The sequence below is a fragment of the Peromyscus leucopus genome, unplaced genomic scaffold, assembly GCF_004664715.2.
Source record: "Peromyscus leucopus breed LL Stock unplaced genomic scaffold, UCI_PerLeu_2.1 scaffold_1055, whole genome shotgun sequence".
NCBI lineage: Eukaryota > Metazoa > Chordata > Mammalia > Rodentia > Cricetidae > Peromyscus > Peromyscus leucopus.
This window is the reverse complement of record NW_023504177.1, coordinates 102,206-111,622: the sequence shown is the minus strand read 5'-3', so window position 1 is coordinate 111,622 and position 9,417 is coordinate 102,206. Positions and strand designations below refer to the sequence as shown.

The window sequence follows — 9,417 nt, the reverse complement described above, 5'->3', positions numbered from 1 at the left end:
AAGAAAGAAAGAAAGGGAGCAGTTGAGGAGGCCACACACATTGGCCCCCGCCTCCACACCCTCACATGCAAACGTACAGCACACACAAAATAAAAATACAGAAGAGGACAGAGTTGCAGGGGCTGGGATATTCCTAAAACCACATACGGGCTATCCCATGCCATCTTGCTCCTCAGCTAAGCCAAGGAACAGAAAGGTTGGTCCTAGACTGCCGTGACCCACCATGGGGCTGCTCTGACAGCTTCCTCACCCTGCAGGTGGAGTGATAAGAGTGTGAGCTGTGGGTTTTGCTAGACTTGTGGTGTATTTTTTCCCCTCACCCTATTTGCCTGCCCTCGTCCCTTCGCTTATTCAGGAATATTGAGTGGCCAGTGAGATGGCTCAGCAGGTCACATCTCTTGCTCCCAAGCCTGATGACCTGAGTGTAGTCTCCAAGATCCGTGTGGTGGAAGGAGAGAACTGACTCCCCTAAGTTGCTGACTCTACATGGGTACACAAACAATCAATCAATGGAACCAAAAGTTTGTTTAAAGTTGACTAGCAAGCTAGGTACTGTCCTAGGTCCTGAGGACAGAGTTAAGAACGAAACGTTTAAAGGCTTGTTTCTGGGGCTGTGGAGACAGCTTAGTGGTTAAAGGACTGGCCATAAAAGCATGAGGATCAGAGTTCAGATTCCCAGGAACCCATCTGAATGCCAGTGTGCTGGGAGGTCCACCTGTCATTTCAGTCTCTGAAGGCAGACATAGGAGCCCCAGAGCAGCCTGGCTAATGAGACGAGCCATATCTGTGAGCTCTGCATTCGATTGAGACACCCTGCTCAGTGAATAATGTGGAAGAGAGATGGAGGATGATTCCTAGCATCAACTCTCTCCATGCACATGGCATCAGAGAGGGAGACCAGGGAAAACACGGAAAGCAGACCATACGGTGCATTCAGTGCTGGTGAATGATCTAGAGGAAATGGAGCTAGCTGGGGAGTGTAGGTGTTGGGGACAGGTGGCACTGGCCACGCAGAGCCCCACTGAGAAGACAGGAATTGGACAGAGACAGGAAGGAGACGAGGGAAGGAGAGTGTGGGGGAGTTAATTTTGCCTGCGAAAGCAACAGTCCTGAAACACAGACCCTGGAGCAGAAATGGAGCCAGCATGTTGGAGGAACAGCTGCAAGCTTGTGGGGGCCTGTGTGGGTCACTGGAAGGACTTTGGGTTTTCCTGAGTGAGACGGGGTCACTAGTTTTCAACAGGAGGGTCATGGTTTGGCCTTCATCCTCCCGGCTAAGTGGGAGAGCAATCCTTCTGAGTGTTGGGAATAGTGAATGGGACGTACTGTATAAAGCACCAAGTGCCATACTCTAGAATCCAGTGAATACCAGTGGCTGGCCAACCAGAGATGTGACTAGGAGGCAGGAGGAAGGGAGAGGATGGGACAGGTCCTGTCGTCAGTGTACAGTGGTGGAGGGGCCCTACTTCCATTTTGGAAAGTGAAATACTGAAAGGGAAGAGAGTGTAGAGTCTGTTTCTGAGACAGGGTTCTCTGTGTAACCCTGGCTGTCCTGAAACTCACTCTGTAAATCAGGCTGGCCTCGAACTCAGGTCAGCCTGCGTCTGCCTCCAGAGTGCTGGGATTAAAGGCATGCACTACCACGCCTGGCTGGGCCTCAGTGTTTCTGACTCAGTAATTCTACCCATCCTTTCTCGTTGTTTGGAGGAGGACTTAGAAGAGTCAAAATACTAGATGTGACTTGTTAAAAGCTGTTCCCATGTATGTGTGGCATGTGCACATGTCCATACTTGTGTAGGGGCCAGAGGTTGATGGTGAGTGTCTTCCCTGGTTCCGCTCCACTTTCTCTATCGCAGCAAGGGCTCTCACTGGATCTGAAGCACACAAGTTGGGCTAGTGTAACTAAGCATCTTGCCATGGGGATCCCCCTCTCTGCCTTCTTGAGTGCTGGATTGCAGGGAGTTGTTTTGCCCACCTAACTTTTACTTTTACATGGGTTATGGGGATCCGAACTCTGGTCTTGAGTCTTACATGGCAAGTGCTCTGTCCACTGGACCATCTCCTCACCCCTGTTAAAACTGGCTGTGTTTATGTAGAACTCTGTTTGGTGTGTGTGTGTGTGTGTGTGTGTGTGTGTGGGCTCTCCCATTATAATCTCATAAACTTGACATGTGCCACCTCAGAAAAGAGGCAGTTTGGGGCCGGAGAGATGGCCTGCAATTAGGAGGAGTCCTTGCTGCTCTTGCAGAGAACCCAACCCCCACATGGTGGCTCAGAACACCTGTAACCCAAATCTAGGGGATCTGACACCCTTTTCTGGCTTCCACTCAGGTGTGTAGGCTGTGCACAGACAGACGGCAGGGAGCACGCACACACAAACTAAAATATTTCTAAAAGAGGGAGTGGTTGAAGACCAGTCCGGCTTCCTCTGCAGACACCCGCTGAAGCCTCTTTCTTGCCCTCATTTACTATCAGGCCAGTGGTTATCAATGTAGACACCTACCGCACTGCATTTCCCTTTGAGCACTGCCTCACCTGCCCCTCTCTAGCGTTGGTATGTTGTATTTTCATTCTCTTTTTATTTTCATTTTCTGAGACAGAGTGCTATATAGCCGAGGCTAGTCTTGAACCCCTGGTCTCCCTACCTCTTACCTCCTAAGTGCTGAGATTGCAAGCATGTGCCACGGCACCTGGCTGTGTTTTCATTTTCATTCATTGCAACACATTCTCTAGTTTCCCTCGTGGTCTCTTCATGGATCTCCCAGAGGAGGAGGAGAGAGCTCTAGGTGTTGCTTCATCTCATCCTCAGCAAGTATTTGTTAAGTACCCACAGCTTGTCCACATATACACTGCGCTAGGTGCTAGGGCACAGTGGAAAGGGAACAGGCTGTTTGGTCCCTGTCCCTTAGGTGAGAGGTCAGACAGTAAAACTGCATGGCATATGGTGGCACTACCTGTGGTGAGGAGAATACAGCCGGGGAATGGGCAGGGGTGGTGACAGTATGAGTATAGAAACCTGAATGGGATGGGGGCCGGGGGTGTATCATTGACTTCTGGGGAAGGATGTCCCAAGACAGACGAAGAATCCATGCGGGTTGTTGCTCTTTGAGACAGAGTCTCCTGTATCTCAGGCTGGCCTCAAACTCACTATGTAGGCGAGGCTAGCCTTGACTCCTGCTTCAGTTTCCCAAGTGCTGGGCGTATAGAGGTGCACCACCATGCCTGGCAGAATCTATTGACTAGTAACCCCTCCACCACCTGCTAGGTCCCAGAGAGCATCCCTAAAGAAGACTCCTGTCTCCATGATTCTACCCTGCTTCTTCCTCCATGTTCAGGGTACAACTCCTGGGAAGACCTCTCTCACGGGGGTTGGAATTTTCTCCTGGCTGTCACACCAATTGCTCTCCTGCAGACTTGTTCTTGAGGGGTTTCTAGATCTCTGTGCTTCAGTGTTCTCATCTGTCCAGTGGAGAGAAAAGGTGTCTCCACCTAAGGCTGTAACAAGGGCCTGATGAGCTAAGAGGTGGAAGTGCCTAGGCTAGACCAGCCTATGTGAGACGCCACAGCGGCTGTCACTAAGATCCTCATGGAGGCAAGCAAAGCCGGGGTGTTTTCCCAGCACATGTCCCTGCCCCCTCCCTCTCAATCTCCTTCCTGCATCCTTCTGCTCCGTGCCCTCCTCCTTGGTGGCCGAGTCCCTCACTTGGGTTCTGCATGCGCTCTTCTGGTTGCTATGCCTTTGGTCCTTCTGGAGCTTAGATGAAATGGAGGGGGTGTAAAGGGCATGGGATGTTGAATCATGTCCAAGAACACTCAGAGCCGGATACTAAAAATATCTAATTCTGTGTAGCGTGGGGAGGGGTGGAGATACTCACCTTTCACCTGTGGGTGCCGAGAGCCAACCAGGCAGACTGAATAAAGGTCCTGGGCCTTGGGTGGACGTCCTCTCCTCCACGGCTCCTTAGCTTTTTACTATAGTATGGTGAGGAAGGTGAGGACGGGCGCAGAGCCAGAACTATAGGGGCGCGGGATGGTGGGCAGAAACCTGCCTTTCTCCCACCTCTCTTCAAAAGCTCAGTGGGGCTGCCGTGTCTGAACACAGAAATGAACTCGGGAGGTTGAGGTTCCAGTGAGCAGAGAGGGCAGATCAACAGCAGGAATGGGAAACACTGCAAAGGTGGTGCAAGAAAGTGCCTGCCGGCCGGCCTGCCTGGCGGCCAGAGGGGCTAAGAGAAACCCTAGTCAAGGACAGGCGTCTAGGTCTGCCCAGGTGTGTGATGTCATCATCGTTGGCGCACACAACCCTGGGCTGGAACGCACACTGCTGATGGATGTTGCATTTCACTCTCAGATTCCCGTGTAGAGGTCCGGCCCATTTTAATGTGGAGAAAGCATGGATCCTAGCAGAGATCCGATCAGAACCCAGGTCTGTGCGTGTGTCCCACAGCTTTGAGCTATCTGCCTCCAGGAATGCAGGCACTCTGTCGTAACTGACTTGTCCTAGGCTAGTGGGTTTTCCTTCCTACGTTGCAGTCAAAGACTATCCCCTCTCTCCCAGTGGTGAGTTCCCCCAGTTTCTTGACTTCCCATTTCCGCTACTGGACTAGATGCTATCGATTCACAGAAGGCAGTCCCATATACTGAGGGCTTACCAGGTGCCTGGAGGAGCCTTCCCCATGTTAATATTAAAATGTTGAATCTTGACAACAGCCCTGTGCTTGACAAATCCTGCTTGCCCTAGCCTCGCCTACCCTCCCCCTTCCCTTCCTTCCTCACCACAAGGTTACCTCAAACTTGGAGCACTCAGCCTCCTGAGAGCTTGGATTGCCCTTAGTCACGGTGGTCGTGGAGGCAGAGGGCCAGTCATTTGCCATGGTCACACAGCTAGAAAGGGGGAAAGGCAGTGGTGGCACACACCTTTAATCCCAGCACTACGGAGGCAGAGGCGGGCGGATCTCTGAGTTTAAGGCCAGCCTGGTCTACAGAGTGAGTTCCAGGACAGCCAGGGCTACACAGAGAAACCCTGTCTCAAAAAAGCCAAAAAGAAAAAGAAGGAAAGGGCTTAGGTCTGAAGCTGCCATTTTGGTTCCCAAAGGCACTGCTTTAACCACTCAGCTGGGTGCTGTTCTTATCCTCACGTTATAGTGGCAAAACCTGAGAGGACCGAGACCAGAGGAACGTATGCAGATGGGGTGCAGGGAGGCTCAGGCTAGAGCAGGAGAGGGTTTGAACCCCCCTTCCCCCCCACGCCGCCACCACCAAGGTTCCGGGAGAAAGCAGGTGCCTACAGGCGCGTGGAGAAGACAGTCTGAGGGTGGAGAGGGAGGTGTGTGAAGATCCAGGAAAAGATGGAGATATGGTTGGAGGAGGCTAGGAATGACCCCGGGTCCACACAGGTAAGAGGGAAACTCATGTACGGACCGAATGTCAGGTGAGCCAAGAGAAGGGCGCTGGTGCAGGAGCATGGATGTAGTTCCCTTGGCCTGCTCCTCGCCGGCTCCCCTTGCTCAGTCCCCATCCTCTTCTTCACAGGGTCTCCCTTCTCTCCACCGGCCAGAGATGGAGGCAAACCAGGCAGGCAGCGGTGCCGGGGTGGCGGGAGCAGCGGCATCGGGGGCGAGGACGGGGTCCACTTCCAGAGTTACCCCTTTGACTTCCTGGAATTCCTCAACCACCAGCGCTTTGAGCCCATGGAGCTGTACGGGGAGCATGCCAAAGCAGTGGCGGCCCTGCCCTGCACCCCGGGGCCCCCGCCCCAGCCCCCGCCCCAGCCTCCTCCGCCCAGTATGACTACCCACCCCAGTCCAGTTTCAAACCCAAGGCGGAGGCTCCTTCCTCATCCTCGTCATCATCTTCCTCCTCATCTTCCTCATCTTCATCTTCTTCATCCTCTTCCCAAGCCAAGAAGCTGGATCCGCCATTGCCGCCCACCTTCGGGGCGCCACCCCCTCCGCTCTTTGATGCTGCCTTCCCTGCCCCGCAATGGGGAATTGTCGACCTCTCTGGGCACCAGCACCTGTTCGGAAACCTGAAACGAGGAGGGCCCACGCCTGGGCCGGGGGTGGCATCGGGTCTGGGCACTCCCACCGGGACCCCTGGGCCACTGCCCACGCCCACGCAGACCCCACCTGGGCCCACCGTGGGGGCGGCCTGCGACCCAACCAAGGACGACAAGGGTTACTTCCGAAGGCTCAAGTACCTGATGGAGCGCCGCTTCCCGTGCGGCGTGTGCCAGAAGTCCTTCAAACAGTCCTCGCATCTGGTCCAGCACATGCTGGTGCACTCCGGGGAGCGGCCGTACGAGTGCGGTGTCTGTGGCCGCACCTACAACCACGTCTCCAGTCTCATACGCCACCGACGCTGCCACAAGGACGTGCCACCAACTGCTGGGGGGCCGCCACAGCCTGGGCCCCCGCTTCCTTCCTGGGCCTCCCGGACCCACAGCCAGTGCCACAGCCACCTCCGCCCCTGCCGCGGTGTCCTCGGGCCCCCCAGCCACACCTGCAGCGCCTGCCGCCTCCGCGGATGGGAATGCCACCCCGGCCGCCCCACCCGGGGTGGCCATGCCTCCCCCGACCACTGCTGGCGGGGAGGGCCCGTTTGCCTGCCCCCTCTGCTGGAAGGTCTTCAAGAAGCCCAGCCACCTCCACCAGCACCAGATCATCCACACGGGTGAGAAGCCCTTCTCCTGCTCCGTGTGCAGCAAAAGCTTCAACCGCAGGGAGAGCCTCAAGCGGCACGTGAAAACGCACTCGGCCGACCTGCTGCGCCTGCCCTGCGGCATCTGCGGCAAGGCCTTCCGCGACGCCTCCTACCTCCTCAAGCACCAGGCGGCCCACGCAGGGGCGGGGGCCCCGCGCCCGGTGTACCCGTGCGACCTGTGCGGGAAGACCTACTCGGCCCCGCAGAGCCTGCTGCGGCACAAGGCTGCCCACGCGCCACCCGTGGCCGCCGAGCCGGCCAAGGACGGGGCGGCCTCGGTCCCGCAGCCGCCTCCCACCTTCCCCCCGGGCCCCTACCTTCTGCCCGCGGACCCGACCACCCCGACGAGAAGGCCACGGCTGCCGCAGCGGCTGTGGTGTACGGTGCGGTGCCTGTCCCCCTTCTCAGCGCGCATCCGCTGCTGCTCGGTGGGCCGGGAACGGCGGCCCCGGCGGCGCGGGCACCGGCGTCCCAGGCAAGACGTTCTGCTGCGGCATCTGTGGGCGGGCCTTCGGGCGCCGGGAGACCCTGAAGCCACGAGCGCATCCACACCGGGGAGAAGCCCCACCAGTGCCCAGTGTGCGGGAAGCGCTTCCGTGAATCCTTCCACTTGAGCAAGCACCACGTGGTGCACACCCGGGAGCGGCCCTACAAGTGCGAGCTGTGCGGCAAGGTCTTCGGCTACCCGCAGAGCCTCACGCGCCATCGCCAAGTGCACCGGCTCCAGCTGCCCTGCGCCCTGGCCGGAGCCACGGGCCTCGCCACGGGCCAGGGGGGCCCGGGGGCCTGTGGTCCCGGGGCTGCGGGCACTTCGGGTGGGCCCGCCGACGGCCTGAGCTACGCCTGCTCGGACTGTGGGGAGCACTTCCCGGATCTCTTTCATGTCATGAGCCACAAGGAAGCCCACATGTCCGAGAAGCCATACGGCTGTGACGCCTGCGGCAAGACCTTCGGCTTCATCGAGAACCTCATGTGGCACAAGCTGGTCCACCAGGCCGCCCCGGAGCGTCTTCTCCCGCCAACGCCCAGTGGCCCCCAGGCCGCCGACGGCTCCAGCGCGGCGGCACCGACGCGTCCAGCGTGCTGGACAACGGCCTGGCCGGGGGTGGGGGCGGCTGTGGCAGCGCTGGCCGGCGTGTCTGGGGGCAGCGAGGATTCGGGTGGGACGACGGTGACCGGAGGGGGTGGCGGGACCACTTCAGGCGCCGAGCGCTTCAGCTGTGCCACGTGCGGCCAAAGCTTCAAGCATTTCCTGGGCCTGGTGACTCACAAGTATGTGCACCTGGTGCGCCGGACCCTGGGTTGCGGCCTCTGCGGCCAGAGCTTTGCGGGCGCGTACGACCTGCTCCTGCACCGCCGAAGCCACCGGCAGAAGCGGGGCTTCCGCTGCCCGGTGTGCGGGAAGCGCTTCTGGGAGGCGGCCCTGCTGATGCGCCACCAGCGCTGTCACACGGAGCAGCGGCCCTACCGGTGCGGCGTGTGCGGCAGAGGCTTCCTGCGTTCCTGGTACCTGCGGCAGCACCGGGTGGTGCACACCGGCGAGCGCGCTTTCAAGTGCGGGGTGTGCGCCAAGCGCTTTGCGCAGTCCTCCAGCCTGGCCGAGCACCGGCGTCTGCACGCCGTGGCCCGGCCGCAGCGCTGCGGCGCCTGCGGCAAGACCTTCCGCTACCGCTCCAACCTGCTGGAGCATCAGCGGCTGCACCTGGGCGAGCGCGCCTACCGTTGCGAGCACTGCGGCAAGGGCTTCTTCTACCTGAGCTCCGTACTGCGCCACCAGCGCGCCCACGAGCCCCCCCGGCCCGAGCTGCGCTGCCCCGCCTGTCTCAAGGCCTTCAAGGATCCTGGCTACTTCCGGAAGCACTTGGCCGCCCATCAGGGCGGCAGGCCCTTCCGCTGCTCCTCCTGCGGTGAGGGCTTCGCCAACACCTACGGTCTGAAAAAACACCGCCTGGTGCACAAGGCTGAGGGTCTTGGGGGACCCGGAACAGGGGGAAACGCCTTGGCCGGGAAGGATCCCTGACCCGGAGGTTTCAGTGGGCCACTACAATCAGACGTTCCGAACCTTCTGGACTCTCCCCTTCTGGGACTGCTGGTCAGACTCTCCCCACCCTCCTCACTGTTACCCATTCTAAAAAACGACAGACGGTCTAGCTTCCTCCCCATCCCGTGCCCTATAAACTGAAGATTAAATTGCTCCAATCCCAGGCCATTCTGGCCCTTCCTTCCTCGTCCGTCACACACTGAACTTGATCCTCCGTCCAGCCTTCTTTTGTAAACCTCATCGGCTACCTAGCAGCATTTTGGCTCCAGTGAACTCTGTGGTGGAGACGGGTCTGAACTACTCACCGCCTCCACTTCCTTTGGGATCTGCTGGACAGTGGACTATGAACAGAGTTGGGAGGGCACAGGTGGGGGTCTGGGTGCTCTTGGATTGGGGTGGGATGGGGGGGAAGACGCGGCTTGTACAGAGCAGAGAACAATAAATCGTATCAACAGGGCCGCTGGGGTCTGTCCTTGCTGTTCCTGGGGGATTCTGATGACTGGATGGACACACAGCACCTCACAGTCTCTTCACCTGGGTTGAGTGAGGATTTGCCATGTCCCCGGCATTGGCCTCTGAACTGGGCAAGTGGAGAGCCGTGAGACAGGTAAGTCGATCTCTCAGGAACGGACTTGAGATTTCAAGACTCCCCTCACCATGCTCTCAACCACTGT

At 58.2% G+C, this 9,417-nt stretch overlaps 1 pseudogene; it reads left to right on the top strand.

Moving 5' to 3' along the window:
* The first annotated feature begins 5,368 nt into the window (after positions 1-5,368).
* LOC114684783 lies at positions 5,369-9,066 on the top strand (annotated as a pseudogene).
* Positions 9,067-9,417: the final 351 nt, after the last annotated feature.